Source organism: Malus domestica, chromosome 11, assembly GCF_042453785.1.
Source record: "Malus domestica chromosome 11, GDT2T_hap1".
In the NCBI taxonomy this organism is placed as follows: Eukaryota; Viridiplantae; Streptophyta; class Magnoliopsida; order Rosales; family Rosaceae; genus Malus; species Malus domestica.
In genome coordinates, this window is record NC_091671.1 from 30,576,177 (window position 1) to 30,598,536 (window position 22,360).

The following is a 22,360-nucleotide window of genomic DNA, read 5'->3' on the forward strand; positions in this document are numbered from 1 at the left end:
ACGAATCCACGACGACTTTTTCGATAATATCGAATATATCGCGATATTATCGATATTATCGATAATATCGTAATATTTTGACGATAATGAGACGGAAACGTAGGAAAATATCGGAGCCTCTGAAAAATGATAATATCGGTGAAATATCGCCGATATTATCGATATTTAATACACTGGTTATGCAAGAGCTGACTACTTTTTTCCCCCACTTTTTCGACTTTGAGCAATTGCAGTGTTTTAGCCGAATTTGCTAAATTTTTTTGTTTATTTTTAAATTAATTATGTATGAATTTACTTTATGTTATATGAATTTGGTATAAACTTGAATAGAACTTATATCTGCAGGTTGAATATGCCATTTGCCAACTATTTTTTTGGTACAAGAAAAATATTACATTATATACACACAATGCAATATGATAGGTCTCTGGAAAATGAACTACATAATGGTATTTACCCATCTGTTTATATACATGTTATATTAATAGATATAATGTTATATGTAAAACAGAGCAATAGATGCCAAGCCAAAAGTGAGAATGGGTACGAACATGGAATCCATGCCAAAATCTCACATTTGTTCAGAGTGGTCTTGATGGAACATGGAATCCATATCACCATGCATACTAATTCAAGGTTTATTGTTCTAATTCTTAAATTAAAATAAATTGTCTTCACTCCGGTTCATGCATTTCTTAACTTCATATGCATAGATATTGATAAAAAAGAGCTTTAGGTAGGTCATTACTAAACATCTATAAATTTGTTAAAGCCTCAGGCTTCCAGTTATCAAACTACAGGTAACGACGGATTAGTAGATGTTTAGTCCTTCGAAATGTTGGATATATTGTCGATATTATTGATCAATTGAGAATTGGTTTTTTGGGTTTTGGGTTTATGAACTTGAATAAAATGCACATTAAACAACTTAGTTCAGATGTGATTGGATTCTTAACTTCAAATTTGGTTCCAGTTAATGGATGATATTGTATCTGTTCAATTACCTGGAATTTTCTTGCGAAAATGCCTTTGTTTACGGTTTTAAGATCTGGTTTATGATTCTCTAGGTACATGAAGGAAGTTTATATTATAAATCTTACTCTGTTGGATTTTGGTATTGTTCCTCAATCAATTTGAGAGATCTGTTTTATTTCTATGAATTATGGCAAAGAATAGGCAATTGCATTTAAACGGGTGGAGTACAAATACTAATGATGCAAGCACCTGAAGCTATGGTGATTCATATGCAATTTAGGGTGATTTAATTCATGAGTAAACAAATTATGTTTTTAAATTCCTTTTTATTTTGATTTTCATTTCATCGATGACATACAAAATAACGGAGGAGCCATTAACGCAGTTATGAACTTGGATATCTTTAGTGGAACAAAATTTTATTCTTTTGCAAGGACTAATGTTCAAAAGCCCCTAAATTTAATTCAATCCGAAACCATTTGCCTATGTAGTTATCACAATGAAATTTCATTGTTTTTTTATAGAACAAAGTGTTCGTCAATTTATTTGAACCCAATTCAATGTCTCAACTCTTGCACCACGGTGTGGGTTCGAACCCTGCGGGCTCCCTAATCTAACATCTAATCTAACAAATTTATCATTTGACAAAAAAAAAAATTAACATATAGAGTAAGCCCCATAACAATCCGTATTATTATTATTATTATTATTATTATTATTATTATTATTAAATAGACTAGCATTTCTGCACGCACCTTGCACGTGAGAAAAGACTTTTTTACATCACAGCGCGCTACGCGAGGAATGCCGAGTTTTTCCCCTCCACATTTGTGCATGCATAAAGACATCTGTACTACAAAAACACTTCGTACGTGTTCAAGTTTAAGACTTCCATATTTTGGTCTGAGTGGAAAAGGGTTTTTTTGTGTGAAGGTAAATGAACCATACTAATATAAACAAAATGAAAATTGAACCGTTAAATAGAAAAACACTAATATTTCATTCAATACAAAAAAGGAGTAACATAGATAAGGTGACAACGTTTGATAAATTGCTCTTATCGTTTACCTCCATATTTGGTCTGTTGAAGTCCACTTTAAATTTTTGCATTCCTTTATAAATAAAACAAAAATGAACATGATAATTTATTTATAAAAGAAAAGATAACATTAGAAGAAAAAAAATCACCATGACAGTTAAGCAACGCGAAAGTGATCTCAATAATGAAAATCCATGTCAAATATTTCGTAAGTACCACATGTTGTAAGGTTAGAGGATAAAGATACATCAATAGCACACCAAGCTCTGTTATTTGAGGCCCTTCACTTCAGTTCGTCGTCCCTACACAGCAGAAGGAAGTTCTTCAAATAGGTATCAATTGAAGAACAAATTCAACAACCGGTTGAATAACAATCATGCCTATAAAATAACGCATTCAGCGTCGTCGTACTTGACAAACGCCGACCCATCAAAGCGTCTCTCCACCAACTGCCCATGAAAAAGTATGCATCAGAAAATAGATGCTAATCAAAAGTCTGAGCAACAAATAAGAGAAAATTTTCCAAGCAGATCAACAGCCTAATTGAAGAAGAAAAAACCATGATCAATACCTCAGATGCTCCTTTCTTGTGATCAAAATTTGAAGAAGGTCGATGGAGATGGGCAGTTATAAGTGTTATTGACATCCTTTCTTAGAGAGAAGAATCGCAATTTCTTCCAATCATGCAACTCAAGAAAATAAACACCAAAAAGTAGTATTCCAAAAGAATTAACTTAAAGTCCCTCAAAAAATAAAAAAAATAAAAAAAAAAACTTAAAAGAGAAACAAATGGCATTAGTAAATAGCAAGGACATCACATCCATTCAATTCTAAAATTAGCTGATATTTCTCCAATGTTGCACACAAAGCAAACCGAAAAGGTCATGGAATGATTAAAAAGGCTAGCAAGGTTGAAAAATGGAAATATTGTTCAGTTATACATTTTCCCTCAACATAACGATTGGAAAAACAGACAAAACTAACCCATCTGTAATTGAACCCTTTTTGTGATGGAGAAAACTTTTTAGAACCAACCGAATAGTATCACCACAAAATTTTCCGAGCTTGAAGTGATTTTTCAAAGTCCAATCCTTCTTCGTAAATCTGCAAAGAAACAAAGAGAATGAAAAGAGTGAATCGGCAAACTTTCTACAAATTAAAGTCGATTTCAAGATCATGCAATCAGAATCTGAAAGAAAAACATACCTGTAAAGCAATAATGGAAGTCATTCAAGAACTCAACAATTTGTAGAGGAGTTGATGAAAGAAAAAACATACCTGTAAAGAATGAAGATCAGAAAGTTATTGATTACTTCAAAAAAGTAAATAAACCCAAGTAGATACTGAAAAGAATGAAGATCAGAAAGATTGATTACCCAAAAGAAACCCCAATTAGATACTAAAAAGAGGGAAATCAAAACCAAAGCACAAACCCAGTAAGAGTTTAGTTCAAACTTCAAAGCATCATATAACGGAAGCTGAAAAATCACTAAAATACATACATATATTTGACTAATGAAGAAAGAAATGAAATAATCAACAATCATGCATGAAAACAGAAGGAAATGAATTTAGTGAATGGTAGACACACGCTAGATGGAATTTAGAGAAAATAGTGTGTAACGCCCCGCCAATTTATTTCAGAAATTCACATTTAGAGGTAGGCCAAAAATGTCCTAGTTACCCTTTATGTCATTAACCCTACTAACATTTCCTTTCATTGACGATTTTACACTAATATTTAATCTCATTTATTTTATGGCTGCATCTAACGTCTCGTTAGACTGCTTACGTACCCTTCGGAGGGATCAAGTTCATCGTAGTTCACAATCCATTTTCTAAATCATTCAAGTGATTAACAATCACAAAACTAGGTTCAAACAAATGAATCACACCAAATGCATATCAAATATGGATTCAGAATATTGAAATTAGCTTAAAAAGACAGCATCGGCCCTCTGGCAAAGCACCACCGCAGGCGGTGGTTTTTGGCAAATTGAAAACCAGTTTTCCAATGAACTCCAAAAATTATCAAATTGTATAGGGTTGTAGAACACAACGAGGGAAATAATTTTCATAACTAGGCCAAAGTCTAATTTGGCCGAGAAACACCTCGAAAAATTTGGTGGCCGGAAATTATTGAGCCTCACCACTCCTCCGTCGGAGGTTTGATGATAGTGATTGTTGACGGGTTTTACTCCTACAAGGGAGAGCGACCAACCCTAAGTGGTGCGCCCCCGTGATCGATGTCGGAAATGGGGATAATTGCTCTGGGTTTTCCGGCGAGCTGTGAGTCTCTCGTGCTCCGTTCGTCAAATATAGTAATCCACATGTGGAAATGAGGTAAGGGCTCGATTGGGTTCGAAGTGAGGAACATTATGGCACCAGTCCTGTCGTCAACAGTGGCTAGAATAGGAAGATACAGTTGGGTCAGGTCGGTGGGTCAGAGGGTAGGGATCGGGTCAGACAGTTCTTCGTCTCCCTCATTTCCCTCATTTCTCTCCTCCCCTATTTGTCCCCTCCTTTCCTTCCTTTTATGATTGGTCCCTCTCCCCCTCCTTTCTTTCTCTTCTTCCCATCTCAGCCGCACATGTGGTAGCCAGAGCATTTCTCCAACAAATCTGGAGCATTCCAAATTTGTGCTCAAATGACCATTTTGCCATTGCTTTTAATCACTTATATCTCTTTAGTTAAAACTCCGTTTGGAGAACGACTTTCGCCTATACACTCGTGGGACAATCCTCTATCCAATTATGTCAAGAAATACAATAAAATATATGAGAATAAAATATGTCCTCGTATAATTATGTTGAGGCAACTAGAGGCATTTTCATCTTTTCACCTATTGAACAAATATACACCTAAAATTCCGCAAACAAATTTTAAAATTTCTCTATTAAATTTTCATAACCATAAATCGATTTATTTTCTATTTTCTCCACATATTCATAATTATGAATATCAAATTCATATATTTAAATTTTTTAGGGTATTACATAGCGAGTCTTTGTTGACCTGTCTCTCTATTTCTCCCTAGCCCTCGTTCTTTTCTCCTTGATTTTTGCACGACTACAAAAAATGAAGCTGAACTTTAAAACCCAGTGAAATTTAAACAAAAGGAAATACATACCCAGTGAAAATTTCCGTCTCTTCTTCTCTAAATCTAAAACCACAAACAGGTTTTTTGTTCTTATCGACACAAAGGTCCGGGTCTACAATTCATCCAATAACTGTTCACAATAACAAAATGTGTTAAAAACCAAAAATGGACGAAAAAGCAAAGAAGAAACAATCAAGAAATTAAGGCGAGGGAAGTGATAAACAATGACACTATAAAATTATAAAACCATATGAACCGGCGGTGGTGGTGGTGGTTCCGAACCAGCGGCGGTGGCTGAGTTAGAACAAGAGAGAAAGACAGAATGAGTGCTCGAATTGAGAGAGGAGCTTGGGCGAAGAAGAGAGATCAAAATTTTGTAACCGAACAAATGGAGTAGAGAAGTTATGAAGTTATGATGAAAGGGCGTGGGAGTTTGAAAACTGAACGGGAACTGCTGTGCAGTTTGAAAACTCAAACTAAACGAGAACTACCAGGCAGTTTGAAAACTAAATGTTGAACGTGGTGATTCTTTCTCCCACGTTATTATTTCTTTTTTTGTTTTTCCATTTTTTAATTCTGTTTTGTTTCTAATTTGTTTGACAAAACTATCCCTACTATTTTGATTGCATTAATTTCAGTTAGTAGGAGATTTTTTTAGTTTCAAGGGTGTTTTTGTCTTAAATGTTTTGGTGAAGCCTTAAGACACCAAAATTGATTGTAGGCTTTCTAATATTAGAGATTAGAGATATAGACAACTGTTATCTTTCTTTTTTTTTTTGGTCAAAGATTGTTATCTTGATTCACGAACCCAACATAGTCAATTTGTTATCTTGATTCAACAAGCCATGAAAGTGAAAGCTTTGAATTCGCCACCCGATTGTTATCATTTTAATTAACGTGGTACTGTTAATTGAGATTACTGATTTTTTTTTTTTTTGGTGGGAGTGATATTTACGTTGATTATTTGTTTATATATAAATGTTAGAGACTAGAAAATGAATATTTTTTGTATACTAATTGTATCCCCACATATCCCCAATTGCAAATACTGTCTTGTTCGAATAAAATCAACAATAACAACCGTTCAGTTTATCCATTTTTACTTAAAGATCACTCATAAAAAATATCATTTGAATGACTAAATGATCTTCGGTACTTACACCTCTATCGGTTTGTTCTATACATTACTCAGTACCTACACCTCTATTGGTTTGTTCTATACATTTGAATGACTAAATGATCTTCGATTGAAATGTCAAAATGGTCCAAGTGTTAGTCCTCATGTTTTTAATTTGCATTTAGTCATCGTGTTTATCTTTGTTAACCAATTAAGGACATTGCATCTAATCTCTCCTAAAAATTCATAAAAAGATTATAACATTAATCCTTATCCCAAACCTCAACCTTAGCCACACAGGCAGGCAACTTGACGAATGTGTCTCTAGATCCGCTTTGACCAGGTGATGGTGAAATAAAACAAAGATGAAGAAATTGTTAAGTCCAGCGAAATATACGATTGTTATCTTAGTTATAACCCATGAAAGTGAAAGCTTTAAATTGGCCACCTGATTGTTATCTTTTTAATTAACCTGCAAATAGTAACACAACAATAATTCACATCCAGCCAACTATATTCAACAAAAAATTATGGGTAATTTTATTTGAACCCATATAATCTCTCTTTACATCCAACTTACTCTTTACACCCATCTTATTTTTAATTAAGCCATTAATATCTTTTTAAACCCTAATTTACTATCTAAACTACCCTCACAAACCTAATTCAATATGTAAATTTAGTTTTACACCCATTTAAAATTAAAACCCAAAATCAAAACATATGTTCTCTCCTTTCACATTCTCTCCTTCCAACAAGTCCATCGTCTTACATTTTAATTCTTCAAGATTTAACAGAAATCAAAATTAATAAGAATTGGCGAGAATTAATTTATTGTTTAGGTTTACAGGAGAATGGCATAAAGCCATCCTTTATGCAATTACCATGTTGGAAAAGCTTGATCTTCTGAGGCAAAGTAAAGGAGTGGGCAATTACCATGTTGGAAAAGCTTGATAACACCCTTTTTGGTCACTTTCTGATGCTTCTATGAGCAATTTGGGCGCAAGAAATTCTACGCTATGGAACGGGAAGATTGAGCAGTCCAACTTGACTTGTGAGTCATTATAGTTGTTAGACTAGTTAGTTTCTTGTAGGCTTTAACTCCTGCTGCCATAGGACTAATGAATATCTGTAGAAGTCGTCGAAATGCAACCAAGTTAGCGGTTTGAATATGGTGCTGCTGTGATAAGGCTACGAGATTGATTCATCCATAATAAAACCATCCACTTCACATTTTTTGCCAACCACAACCAGCTCTTAGTTGAAATGAGTTCATTCGTTTATATATGGAACGAACTACAGCTTTCGACAAGCAAATTTACAACACCATATAGGGCATGTTAAAACTACTTATTTGCCCCACTAGGCTTCAAAGGTGTAAGAGGGTTATAAATTGTGGATGCAAATTTATTCCTCCTTGATCTTGGACAAAAATGCACCTACAAAATAAATAACACATTTGGTTATGGCCACAAGCCTCACGCGCCCACGATAAATGGGGGGGGGCTTTGGCCGAAGAACCTCCGATGCCAAAGTTAGAATTTAGAGAGAAATAGTGTTTAGAGAATTTTGGGATTTTTGCAAGTGTATTGGACTTAGTGTTTGGTGAAAATGGGAACCAATATATAGGAGAGGAAGGGTGTGGCCGGCCATTAGGCCAATGATGAGTTATTTTGGGAGGTTATGGAGATAATGGGCTAGTTATTTTGGGGGGTTATGGAAATAATTGGCTAGTTAATTAGCAAATAATAATAACCTAATTAACTAGCTATTTGAATGTCATAAAAGGGGAAGAAAATGGTAGCAAAAAACAGAAAATAAAAGGCATGGCCGGCCCTAGTGGGTAACCGGCCTTTGGTAAGTTTTTTGGTTATAATTTGGTGGTTTAATTGATAATTAAGGGATTGATTAGGTAATTAATCCCTTAATTAGTCAATTTTAGGAAATATGAAAGGAATATATTATTTAGCTAATAAATTAGCTAAATAATGGAATATAGAACATATAGAATAAATTAGATTTTGGGAATTACCTTATAGAAAGGATTTGATGAAATAGGCTTTAAATTGTTACCTATTTTGGGCACTTTTGACTTGGTTGAAAGATGATTGCCCACTACTCGTGCGTAGGAATCCCGGTATGCCTCAAGGGTATTTTTGTCCTCTTTTGTCCAAAAAACCACGTGGCGCCTAGTGAATATTTTTGGCTCCACATAAATCAATTTGTGATTTAGTTGGAGGATCCAAAACTTTAAGGTCACCATCAGTGGCGAAGCCAGAATTTGTTGGGGGGAGGGGCGAACTTAAAGAGTGCAAGGTTAAAAAAATCGTAACAATCAAATCCTTTTATGGTAATGTTCTCCATAATTTATCAATACAAACAAATTACAATTGTTGCCGAAGACGTTTCATATCATGAAAACTTTGCATATTAGGCTCATTATAGTATCGTAACATTACGTAGCTGTATAATGCGAAGAAAAAAAAGTCTTAGATTCTTAATCTTAGAGTAGAATATACCATATGACTAATAACTAATTAAACCAACAATTTCAACTAATTAATATCAATATCATATAATTTATTCAATAAACAAAAATTCAATTAATCAATTAATCAATTAATCTATAATCAAGAATTAAATTTATACCCTACATAACAATTTCATTCATCAATAATTATAGAAGTTCTTATCAATAATCAATAATTAATAGTCATGTTGATCAATTACTCTATGATTCTATATAAATGAAACAAAATTTTGTATTAAATAATCAATTAGGGTTAGATATATAATATAAATTTAGAAATTAAAGATTTCATCTAAAAATTTGGAGAGAAGTGGCCAGCCAAACCAAAGGATGAGGCCTAGAAGCTGTGGGCTGGGAGGTGGCTTGAACTTTGGAATCAAGGAAAGCTAACGGCATGTTGCTGGTTGCTGCTGGGATTTGGAGAGCTGCTCCTCTCTTATTGGTTTGACATTGAAAGTGGGGAAGGAACAGGGGGTCTGGGATAGTGAAGGCCACGGGGGACGAGTGGTCTCCCTTTAATTATATAATTTTTTTTTTAAACTCAATAACCCAAATGACATCGTTCCACTTAAGGAAGTTTTTAAATTTTTTAACCAGGACCAAAATGACGTCGTTTTGGCCTAGTTTTTATAGAAAACAAAAATGAGCTTGCGAGCTGCAAGCTGCACAACAACAACAAACCCAGCAAACACAGACGAATTCCATCACTTCCGATGGGACCAGAGGGGCGGAGCTACTGTTCCTGGGCTTGATTTATGACAAGGGGAGTGGCGGACGCCACTTCTCGCCCTTATGTAGCTTTGCAACTAGTCACCATCCATTCCACTAGTTAAAAAAAACCCTTGCGCGACGAAACACATATCGTCGCGCAAAGTCTTGTGCGACGATATTTTGCATGACGAAACACATATTGTTGCGCAAAGTTTGCGCGACAAAATTTTGTGCAACGAAAAAACATCGTTGTGCAAAGTGACTTTGCACGATGAAATACTAAACTTCATCGCGCAAAGTCTTGCGCGACGAAACACACTTCGTAGTGCAAAGTCTTTACAAAAATAAATAAAATTTAAATCTTTGCTTGACGTAATCCAAATATTTCGTCGCCTAAACTAATTTATTTTCGTTTTTTATTTTGTATGTATAACACTTAAGAAATTGAACGGTATATATATTTATTAAGTAGCTTTAAATTTATTATTTTAGTTCGGATCGGGTTTTAATATATTATTGTAGTTTGGATCAGGTTTTTGTTAGAAAATATATATTTTAAATTGACGATCGAATTAGTTCATTGTATTCATATATGGTCAAGGAGTGTAGTTGTAAAAAATCATCAAAATTGGAGTTGAAATAACCGTTAAATTGTGATTTTTCGTTTATAACCATAGAAATGTTTTGTCCCATTACTTGATCTCTGAATGTTTGTTCTTTCCGATTTTTTGGCGTATATGATCTCGAAGTATATACAAACAAGTTTGATGGTTGGATCGTTGATACTAGTTTCGTAGAATGTGTATCCCATCAAAACAATAGATTCACTAACAATTAAGAGCTTATTTATAATTTCATTAAATATAACATAACATTTTGTGGTATCTAGTGTAAATATTTTCAATTGAAGATCAAATTCAATCATTGTATTCATATAGGGTTAGGGAGTGTAGCTATTAAAAAATCATCAAAATCGGAGTTAAAATAACCGTTAAATCGTGATTTTTCATTTATAACAGTCGAAAAGTTTTGTCCCGTTACTAGATCTCTGCATGTTTGTTTTTTGCGATTTTTTGCGTAAGCGATCTCGAAATATATACAAACAAGTTTGACGGTTGGATCTTTGAAACTAGTTTTGTAGAATGCATATTCCATCAAAACAATAGATTCACTAACACTTTGAGTTTATAACTTTCATCAAGTATAACATAAGATTTTGTGGTATCTACTAGTGTAAATATGTTAAATTAAAGATCAAATTCATTCATTATATTCATATACGGTCAAGGAGTGTAGCTGTAAAAAATCATCAAAATCGGAGTTAAAATAACCGTTAAATCGTGATTTTTCGCTTATAACAATCGAAAAGTTTCGGTCCGTTACTTGATCTCTGAATGTTTGTTTTTTACGATTTTTGGTGTATGCGATCTCAATGTATATACAAACAAGTTTGACGGCTGGATCTTTGAAACTAGTTTCATAGAATGCGTATCCTATCAAAACAATAGATTCACTAACACTTAAAGAGTTTATTTATATTTTCATTAAGTATAACATAAGCTAGTGCAAATATTTTTAAATTGAAGATCAAATTTATTCATTGTATTCATAGAGGGTCAAGGAGTGTAGCTGTAAAAAATCATCAAAATCGGAGTTAAAATAACCGTTAAATCATGATTTTTTGTTTACAACCGTCGAAAAGTTTTGTTCCATTACTTGATCTTTGAATTTTTGTTTTTTGCGATTTTTGACGTATACGATCTCGAAGTATATACACCAGTTTGACGGTTGGATCGTTGAATGGTGTGTATATATATATACACACACTAAATAGCTTTAAATTTATTTATTTTGTACATATAACACTTAAGAAATTGAATGGTATATATATTTTTTGGTAGCTTTAAATTTATTATTGTAGTTCGGATCGGGTTTTTATTAAAAAAATATATGATTGTGGGTTTTATGTAAAAAAATTGAATTTGAAGGGAGTAAAGTTACATTTTCGGTAAACTTTATAATAATTTAAAAAGAAAAATATAACTTGTGTGACGCCACAATGGGGTCGTTTGCGCAAAAACCAATAGCGCGACGTCATAATGTAAACATGCGTCACGCTAACCAATTTATTTATTTTATTTTATTTCATATTATAAATTTTAAGATATAGTTGTTTTCATAAGTTTTCATTATTTTTTTAAAACTTTCCTCAACAAATATCAATATTTCGTCGCCTAACCCTTATTTAATTAATTTTTATATTTTATATTGTTAAACTATATTATTTCTTTATTTCTTATTATTTTCTTTGCATGACGAATACACATTTGGTCGCCTAAACCTTATTTATTTTAATTTATTTATATTTTAAATTGTAAAATATAATTATTTTATTTTTTTATTATTCTTAACAATTATTTTTTTAAATATTGCACGACAAACCAATATTTCGTCGCGCAAAATACTTAAATTTGGATGGGAGCCAAAAATGGGACACGAGAGTTTTAAAAAAAAAATAATAATTTAAGACATTGCGCGACCAACACTTCGTTGCGCAAAGCTCTAAAAATTTTGGCGGGCACCAAAAATGGGACGCTGAAAAATTTTGAATTTTTTTTAAGACTTTGTGTGACCAATATTTCGTCGCGCAAAATCCTTAAATTGGACTGGAGCCAAAAATAGGACGCGCGGATTTTTTTTAAGACTTTGTGCGACCAATTTTTCGTCACGCAAAACTTTGCATGACCAACACTTCGTCGCGCAAAACTCTAAAAATTTGGGCAGGCACCAAAAATAGGATGCGGAAATTTTTTTTAAAATTTTTTTTAAGACTTTGCGCTACCAATATTTCGTCGTGCAAACTCGTATCCTTCGTTGCGGAAAGTGATACGTTTTTTAAAACCAAAATAACTACTCCACTATTTTCTCAATGTCTTTCTCTACTTTACCTCTTCTCTCTCTTTCCCTCTCCCTAAATTCAACATTTTTTCTCACACTCACTCTCTCATCTCCCTCTTCACTATCTCTCACTCTCACTCACCCTCTCACCTCTCTCTCACTATCTCCTCTAATTCTCTCACACTCGCTCCTCCCTCTCATTCTCACTCACTCTTAATCTTGCCAAAAGGTATATTCTCCCCAAATTTTAATTTTTTCTTCTTCATTAATATGTTTTTTTGGAGTTAGTTTTGAGTTTGTGCGGGGTTTGGGGTCGAGTATAGGGTAAGGAGTGGAGTTTGGGATCAGATTTGAGGTATACCAATTTTAGGGGAGACTATCCCATTTTTTTGTTATTTGACCATCTTTGTTTTTTTGTAGGGAATCGTCGAGACTTTGACGGCTAAAGTTGAGGATTAGGTCGCTATCGAAACATATCCCCCGCCACTACCACCACAATAGACTTGTATTAGGATTTGATTATTTTACTTTGTTAATTTATGTGTATATTTTGAATATATTATATATATTGGATAATTTGATCACTATTTTTCATATGTAATTTTATTTTGAATATGTCAATTTAAATTAAAGTAATTAAAAAAATAAAATCGTACAATTAAATTAAATTAAAAAGTAAACATTTGAAAAAAATTAATATAAGAGAAATAATAAAATAAAAAGTCAAAAACCTTGTGCGACAAAATATTAAATTAATTTATTTTAATTAAAAAAAATTGAAATATTTCGTCACGCAAAGCTACTTTGCACAACAAAGTAGTTTGTCACGCAAAGTAACTTTGCACGACGAAAATTAATTTTCGTCGCGCAAACCTTATCATCATGAGCTTTGCGAGACGAACCATGCGTGACCAAACTTTCGTCATGCAAGGTTTTGCGTGACAAAATTGTACTTTGCGCAACAAACTTATTTCGTCGCGCAAAGTGTTTTTTTGTAGTAGTGTTTGCAAAAAAGAGGTTGCTCTTGTCTTAGGGTTTTAGCCAAATAGAACTTTAGAAAAGAATTGCATGATGGTAAATGTTTAATTATTGAGTGTGGGTTTATTGATTAATTTTAGTTTTATTGTTAGTTTAATTTTGTACGTGATGTTAATTATACAATAGAGTAAAAAAGACGATTCACATTTGAAATTTAAGTAGGGTGTAGAAAGAGGTCATATGGGTTCAAATAAAATTTCCCTATTTTTAATTAACTGGAGCTTGCAACCAATTATATTCAACAACAAATATTTTTAAAATGAAAGCAATTACGATATAAGAAAAATTATGAGATAATATGACATGTCTAGGTGCCGCTCCCTCGAGTGTGGATTTCGAGGGAGTCTATTAGGATGGTTAGTTCCGTAGGGTTGTCGATGAGTTCGACGTGCACTAAGTGGATGGGTAACTGTTGACCCTAAAAACTACCTAGCCTAAGTGGTGCGCATGCCGAGTTATTAATAAGCTAACTATGTCATACAGTTGAATGCGGGGCGTGCCAACTTGTCGACCGAGTTCGGCCGAGGAGTAAAATGAATGTTGATGTAGTGTTGGGCACCCTGCTGACTTCTGCGTCTTACGATTGCAAACGAGGAAAGAACCCGTCTCGGCCTTTGGGTTCTAGAGCCTGAAGACAAGGCTGCTAGTTTCTTCGAAGTTCACGAATCGTCGGCGCCGAGTTCGGTCTCAGTAATTATATTTTTGAGAATATAAGTACGCCGAACTAGTACCAGACTGTACGAACACAAATACTCAAAATAGATAAATGTCTTGATTGTAAATATGGTTTGGTCGTTGAAATGCCAAACTCTGAAATGTACTTGCGAATATCCAATCATAAAATAAACTCGGCTTTCAATGTGCCGAGCCTAATAACACCTCACTTCGTCGAGAAGGCTGATGAGATGACCTATCTCCAATAAGGACTCAGAAATCATTGTTGACCAAAACTTGGATACATAACCAGTCGTTCTTGAAGTAGTGTTATTTATCCAAGCTAAAGGTGCTCTTCGGTCGACTGATTTTACGGCTCCAGTGCTGTTTATCCAAACTGAAGATGTTGCCGGTTGCCTTCACAGTACTGTTTATCCAAATTAAAGATGTGTTGGCAAGAAAAAAGAAAATAAAAATGTTAAGGTGTTTGAGAGGTTTACGCAGGGCAGTTGAATTGGAAGAGCTTTGAATGATGTATTCCCATCTCTATTTATAGTAGCGATTTCCCAAATAACCGAACCAAAATTTCAATTGGACTGAAATTCCTCATCCCAATCTGATTCAGTCTCAACCAATCCTAACCTCTATAGACTCTTAACCAAGCTTTTTAATCATTCGAATTCATCCCTTGAAGTTCGGCATCTCCTCTAACTCAGAAGTTTTTAAACTCTAGAGAGTTCCTCTTGTATTAGGATTCGACTATTTCATCTTTATCCAAGCATAAATCACATTCTAATAGGACTCAACAGAACTTTACTAGGCTCGACCCGTGGCAAAATATTCTTGATACTCCTAATTAGACCGAGAACCCCAGGCTCGACCCAAAATATCATTTTGGGCCCAAACAATAACCAAAGAAGTCGATGACGCAACGCCTCAGACGTCGCGGGAGTAACAAGAGCAACTGTCATAGGTTCCACGTCTGGTGGAGCAGTGATGGCCGCCGCAACAGGTGTGGGAGGTCCGAGATCTTTCTCCCTCACATTCATGTTTAGTTGAAAGTGCAGCAAAATCAGACATCAACATTATAATTTCCACATATTTGAAAACCACATCTTATGAGACACAATTTATAAATTAAAAATTAATTATTGAAACAAAATTGTTCTTTATTTGGATATATAAAGACTTACCCAATGGTTAATAGGGCTTAATTCATGAAGAAGGTGAAAGAGGACCACAGAAAGGCAAACCGTCCTGGTAGGTTTGCTACCATTGAAGCCATGCAAATTATGTTGAAGGAGGAAACTCTAAGGCCAAGTCTAGGAAGAATAAGGCTCAGAAACCCAAGCAGTTTGCACAGTCTGCCTTTTTTAGGTTTGTCTTATCTATGCAAACCATTTGCAAATTAATTGCAAAATTTCCTTGGCCATTATCACAAACTGATCCTGATCACCATCATCCACCTACTGCACTATTTCACCTTTATCCAATGCACGCATCACTGTTCTAAAAATCACTGCCTAGCGCTGCCTAGGTGTTAGGCGGCTGGCCACTATCCCGATTAATGCCTAGGCATTTGAAAATTAAGAAATGCCGCCTAGACCTCCTAGGCACCCGTCTAGGTTACGACTCACTTAGACAAAAAATAGATAACTCTCATTTTTGCGTTTTATTTTTTTCAATAAATTGTAAGAGACTTGTTGAATACTTAAATGAACACACATTATATGCTTGTTCCCCATATGTTTTCCAATACTTCATAATATATATATATATATATATATATATATATCATTCTATTTTGTAGTTTATGATGAAACTATATATATTTTAAGTATAAACAAACACTTATTTATACAAAATATAATAGATTTACTTAAATCCACCTAGTCTGCCTAGCCCTCCCCCCCTCCGGCCGCCTAGCTGCCTAGGCGCTTGGTCTCAGCCTGCTGCCCAACCAACGTCTAGTGTTTTTTAGAACCTTGGCACACATTGATTTTAAATGAAATTAATCCATTCATAGGTTGTATTGCCGCGTGATTCGTACCAAACATCCCAAACTCGTTTGAATTGTACTTCCAAGTTGGAGATATGGTTTGCATCTCGCTTAACTTGTACTAGAAAATATCAAGATAATTTATTATTAAAAAATAATTATTATGATTGAAAACCACAATATTATCCCATAATAATGACAAAATTATCTTAACTTTCCATCCAACAGTCTAAAACTTTGATCATTCAACGACCTAGAACTTTGCTCTAGCTAATGATGTAAAATGGGGTATAAACGGATTAATTAGGAATGTTGGATCATACATCTCTCTGAATGAGTTGCATAAATTAAAAGTGTTCATAATTTTCTTGGGATAAAAGAGAAAATCTTGAGATAATTGGTATTTCGGAAATAAGAGCCAAGTAATTGGTATCTGAGTTAGTTATCTTTGTGGTAGCAAATTTTCACCGTCTTCAGTATTAACAAAACTATACCTACAAAACAATAAACACCTTCGATCAAGGCCAAAGCCTCACGTGACGACAAGGTGGGTGGATGATTTGGCTAATGGATCTACAATGACTAAGTGAGTTTCTCTAAAAAGATGGAGTGTTTAGGGCTTAAGTGATCAGCAAAAGCTTACCAGAAATTGGTGGAGATAAGGTACTAATAAGGAGGTGGTCGACCTAGGCATTATTGCCTTCTTTGAGAAAATCTCGTGTGTTGTCTCTAAGATTTTTTGAATTACTTTTGGCTCCACAATTTTCATAGTCTATTAGTGGCTGGTATTTGTAGTTATTGGATACCTTAAATGTTTCTTGAATTCCTAATATGTTAAAGTTTCCACTCTCAAACCAAACAATGTCTAGGTCCAAACAATAAGTCCCAACGATGTGGCCTGAGTGGATGCAACATGAACAGAGAGAGAAAACCACAGTCAAGTTAGAAACTCAAGCCAATAGATAACATATTTTGTACTTGTAAACCCCGTAATTTGTAAAACGAATTGATTATTTAGGACTAATTCATCTGCCAGTACTAGCTCTGGATCTAGCTTAAATAAGATCCCAGACACAGTTAATGAGGAGCAAAAATTAAAGCTTCAGAAAGATGAAAATGTCGAGTTTCTTGATTGGAATATCCCCAATGTATCTAATAAAGAAATTATAAGAAGAGATGGTCAATTTCAGCATTTAAACGTGAACATCATGTTAAAAACAATCGAGCAAGCTTACGTTGTTAGTAAAGAACATGAAACATGTCAGTTATTAGGGCCGGCCCTAATCCAACGCAAATAGGGCTCATATCCGGGGCCCAAAATTAAAAAGGGCACCAAATACTTTTTTTTTTTTTTTTTTTACATATGTATAGGTATTTAAAAAAAATTCTGGTACAGTGAACCCCCGAATTCAACTCTCCGTTCTTCGTCGACGCTTCAAAAACTCGGTCTTTAATATGGCATTCCAAGGACCAAATTCATAGCCTTCTATTAATTCAAGGATCATAAGTTCATAATCATAACTCAATTCTTTAAGAACCCAGTACCCAGAATTTCAATTGAAGCAATTTTTCAATTCTCAACCGACCTGGCTTCAAATTCCAGAATTTTGAATCAATTACCTTATTTCCCTGCTTGAGTTGTACCTCCGAGTCTTCGCCGTCCTGTGATCCCATCCTCTGTCCATTCCACATCTTAAGGTTTTCCAGTTCCCATCCCACCACTCCAGTCGTCGTGGCAGACGGCCTAGAAGCAAATTTGAGGGTTGAGGTGTTGAGTAAAGTCCTAAGTCCCACTTTGACTCCCATTTGAGCGGTTGGCCAGAGTGATAGAGCCCACTTTTTTATTTTTTTTAATTGATTGTTGTTTAGTTTTTCATAAAAAAAATTCAACTAATTTTGCTTTTTTTAATTTTACCAATCAATTTTCTTTTTACAAATCAGCTAATTTTGTATTTGTAAGATCCCACATCGATCTAGGGAGAGAGGGTGATGTGCCTTATATGTACATGCTCCTCTCCCTATAGTACGAGGCTTTTTGGGAACTCACTGGCTTCAGATTTCATCGGAACTTCGTAGTTAAGCGAGTTCGGGCGAAAGCAATCCTAGGATGGATGACCCATTGGGAAGTTCTCGTCTGAATTCTCAGAAACAAAATCGTGAGGGAATGGTAAGCCCAGAGCAAGACAATATCGTGCTACGGTTGAGTCGAGACTGGGATGTGACAATTTGGTATCAAAGCCACTCTGCCGTTCGGTGCGGATATAATGGAAAGGGGGTGATGCGCCTTATATGTACATGCTCCCCTCCCTGCAAGTAAGTAATTTTTATAATATATGTTGAAACTTTAATTGATATGATGTTTGTTGCTAATTTTTTTATAATATTATCGACGAGGTTGAAGACTTGATGATTTGTGCAATGTTAAAATTTCAAAGAGTTTTGCTTGGATTGGTTGTATATGACTTTGCTTTTAATTGTCGGGGTTTATGTACTATGTCCTCCCGTTGTATTTTTTTTTTCAAGTAATATACTATGAGCGTGAGGGCCTAGCCCCCTCAACTTTGACTGGGTTCTAGCCCTCTTTAATTTTTTTTTTAATATATGTTTGTGTTGACCCCAACAACTACCTAGCCTTTGTGGTGCATAGGCCGAGTAATTAATATGTTACTACGTTATTTGGTTGAATGCGAGGCGTGTCAACTCGTCGGCCAAGTTCGACCGGGGAGTAAAATATGTTGATGTGGCGTTGGCTGTGCTGCCGATTCCTTGATCTCGCAACTGCGGGCGAGGAAGGAACATGTCAGGGCCTTCGGGTTCTAGAGTCTGAGGACAAAGCTGCTAGTTCTGCGAAGTTCAATATCAAATTCGGCTTTCAGTGTTCCGAATGTAGTAACCTGGTAGCACCTCACTTCGCCGAGAAGGCTAATGATTGCATTCGAATGGGCTTTGATTCTCGCCGGATCCTTCCCATGCGGATCCTGCAGATGTTTAATCTTGATTGTTCATGTATTAATCTTGTGGCCACAAGTCAATACCATTATATTTTGGCATTTTCACGAAAAACCATACTTCACTGGCCCTTTCTCTCCCTCTCACTGTCTCTCTCTCTCACCCAAACAAGCAATGCAACCAAAGTAATGGCAGAGAGTCTCTCCTTCTGCCTTACCAACGATGCAACTAAAATCCCCAATCTTCCTCATCTCCTTTTCCCACAAACCAATCTCATCTCTCACACCCAAAAATTCACTCAAAATCCCCAATATTCTTTATCTCTGTTGAGTTCGCGGTTGAACCCATAAATGACTTAGTTCTCGAAATGAGGGTGGCGAGGTGTTGGGAGTGGGTAGAGAATTGTGGATTCCCTTATTTTCTTACTTCTTGCTTTCTCTGCTGATTGCACAAGAATTGAAAATTTTTTCCTTTTTTTTTTTTTTTTCTTTCTTTCTGGTCATGGATTTTTATCTGTTTTTAGAGATATGAAGGTCAGTCTTCTAGCAGACAATAATTTCATGAAATCTCTTATGTAACTTCTTTGTTTTAAAGATATGAAGGCCATTTTTCTAGTAGACTCGGTGCCAAAAAGGTAGTAGGGAAGGGTTGGTTGCGGATAGGTCTGGCAATTCCTAACACAATCTGATTACCCAACACGACACGACACGACACGAAATTAACAGGTGTTTGGGTTGACACGATAAATTTGGATCGACACGATAACGAATCAGGTCGTTATTGGGTAACTCGATAAGCACCTGTTAAGATAACGAGTTGCTTCGGGTATACAAGTGGGTAACACGATACACGATAAGAAAAATATTAATTTTATAATTTTATAACCCTTAAAAAATACTATAATAATTATATATATATTAATTTAACAATTTTATACCCCTAAAAACTATAATAATTATATATATATATATATATATTAAATTAAATATTAAAAATTGGTGACCATTGGATCGGCTTAAATATACATACCATTCAATTTCTTAAGTGTTATACGTACAAAATAAATAAATTTAAATCTACTTAATATATATACACCATTGAACTTGATGGGATACGAATTCTACGAAACTAATTTCAACGATCCAGCCGTCAAACTTGTTTGTATATGCTTCGAGATCGCATCAGCCAAAAAATCGCAAAAAAAGAAACATTCAGAGATCAAGTAACGGGACAAAACTTTTTGACGGTTATCAACGAAAAATCACAATTTAACGGTTATTTTAACTTTGATTTTGATGATTTTTTACAGCCACTCCTTGACCTTATATGAATACTATGAATTAACTCGATCTTCAATTTAAACTATTTACACTAGTGGAAACCACAAAATCTTATGTTATACTTAATGAAAGTATAAATAAACTCTTAAGTGTTAGTGAATCTATATTTTTGATGGGATACGCATTCTACGAAACTAATCTTAACGATCCAACCATCAAACTTGTTTGTATATGCTTCAAGATCGCATAGCCAAAAATCACAAAAAGCAAACATTTAGAGATCAAGTAACGAGACAAAACTTTTCGACGGTTATCACCGAAAAATCACGATTTAACGGTTATTTAACTCCGATTTTGATGATTTTTTACAGCTACACTCCTTAACTCTATATGAATACAATGAATGAATTCAATCTTCAATTTAAAATATTTACACTAGTGGATACCACAAAATCTTATGTTATACTTAATGAAAGTATGAATAAACTCTTAAGTGTTAGTGAATCTATCGTTTTGATGGGATATGCATTCTACGAGACTAATTTCAACTATCGAACCGTCAAACATGTTTGCATATGCTTCAAGATCGCATACGTCAAAAATCGCAAAAAACAAACATTCGGAGATCAAGTAACGGGACAAAACTTTTCGACGGTTATCAATGAAAAATCACTATTTAACGGTTATTGTAACTCCGATTTTGATGATTTTTTTTACAGCTACACTCCTTGATCCTATGTGAATACAATGAATGAACTTGATATTCAATTTAGAATATTTACACTAGTGGATACCACAAAATCTTATGTTATACTTAATGAAAGTATGAATAAACTCTTAAGTGTTAGTGAATCTATTGTTTTGATGAGATACGCATTCTATGAAACTAGTTTCAACAATCCAACCGTCAAACATATTTGTATATACTTCGAGATTGCATACGCCAAAAATTGCAAAAAACAAACATTCAGAGATCAAGTAACAAGACAAAACTTTTCAACGGTTACCAACAAAAAATCACGATTTAACGGTTATTTTAACTCCGATTTTGATGATTTTTACAACTACACTCTTTGACCCTATATGAATACAATGAATAAATTCGATCTTCAATTTAAAATATTTACACTAGTGAATGCCACAAATCTTATGTCATAATGATCAATGAAAATTGTGGATTTTGTAAAAGGAATAACATGCAAGCTTTGAATTCCATTGGCAAGGTTTAAACTTTTGAGAAAGGCTTCACAACCTTGAAAACAAAAACTCTTTCATTTTGCATATCCTTGCACATTTAATATTTTGTAATAGAGTGTTTGAATGTTTGTTTATTAGGCTTTTATTTTCAAGTGTAGATGCAGTACTTAAACAACAAATGTGTTTTAATGTTTTGAAGTAATATTTATGTGGCAATGTGTGGTATGTGCAAATTTAAGAAAAATATATATATTTTTCTTAACGGGTCATAACGGGTCGGGTCACTTTACCCGTTGGGTAAAGTGACCCGACCTGGTAAGGACTCGTTAAGATAACGGGTGTGACACGACAGAACCCGTTAAGATAGCATGTGTTACACGAAAACGACACGAACACGACAGACATGACCCGTTTGCCAGACCTAGTTGTGGACGACAGCAAGCGAGTAGTTTCCTTGAAAAAGTGAATAAAATAATTGAAATTTATTCGTGGCCGTAGGATTGTACATGAACGGCCACTATAAGACCGTCCGCTGGCTCCGCATGAGAAGGATCCGACGAGGATCTGAGTCCCATTCGAATGCCTTCTCTAGATAATAAGATATTAAGATAATCCCAAAGATAATTATTATGATTATCATAATTATAATAATATAAATAATTGAAAATCACCTTGATGTTTTACTCATGTAACGAACTAGAACGCTGCTCATTCAACGGCCTTTATTGCTCGGGCTGATACTGTAAAATCAGCACAAACATTGCCCCCTAGTTTCCTTGAACTTAAGCTCGTAAGCCGAATGGTCAAGGAAATTCTCCATTCGTCCCAGAAAGCCACCACCGGGCGAGTAGCTTTGTAGGGTCATGAAAACAA

The 22,360-nt window shown here is 34.6% G+C and overlaps 1 long non-coding RNA gene across 3 annotated transcripts; it reads right to left on the reverse strand.

The window, feature by feature from the left end:
* Positions 1-2,171: 2,171 nt before the first annotated feature.
* LOC108173732 (uncharacterized) lies at positions 2,172-5,639 on the reverse strand. Of its 3 annotated transcripts, XR_011573592.1 has the most exons (5): positions 5,145-5,639; positions 3,221-3,292; positions 2,586-3,118; positions 2,395-2,463; positions 2,172-2,316 (listed from the first exon to the last, which is right to left on the reverse strand). It is a non-coding gene; the product is annotated as an uncharacterized lncRNA (long non-coding RNA). The 3 variants fall into 3 exon arrangements; XR_003766918.2 differs by having other exon boundaries at positions 2,172-2,463; positions 5,145-5,638; XR_011573593.1 differs by having other exon boundaries at positions 2,172-2,463; positions 2,999-3,118; positions 5,145-5,637.
* Between the last annotated feature and the right edge of the window lie 16,721 nt (positions 5,640-22,360).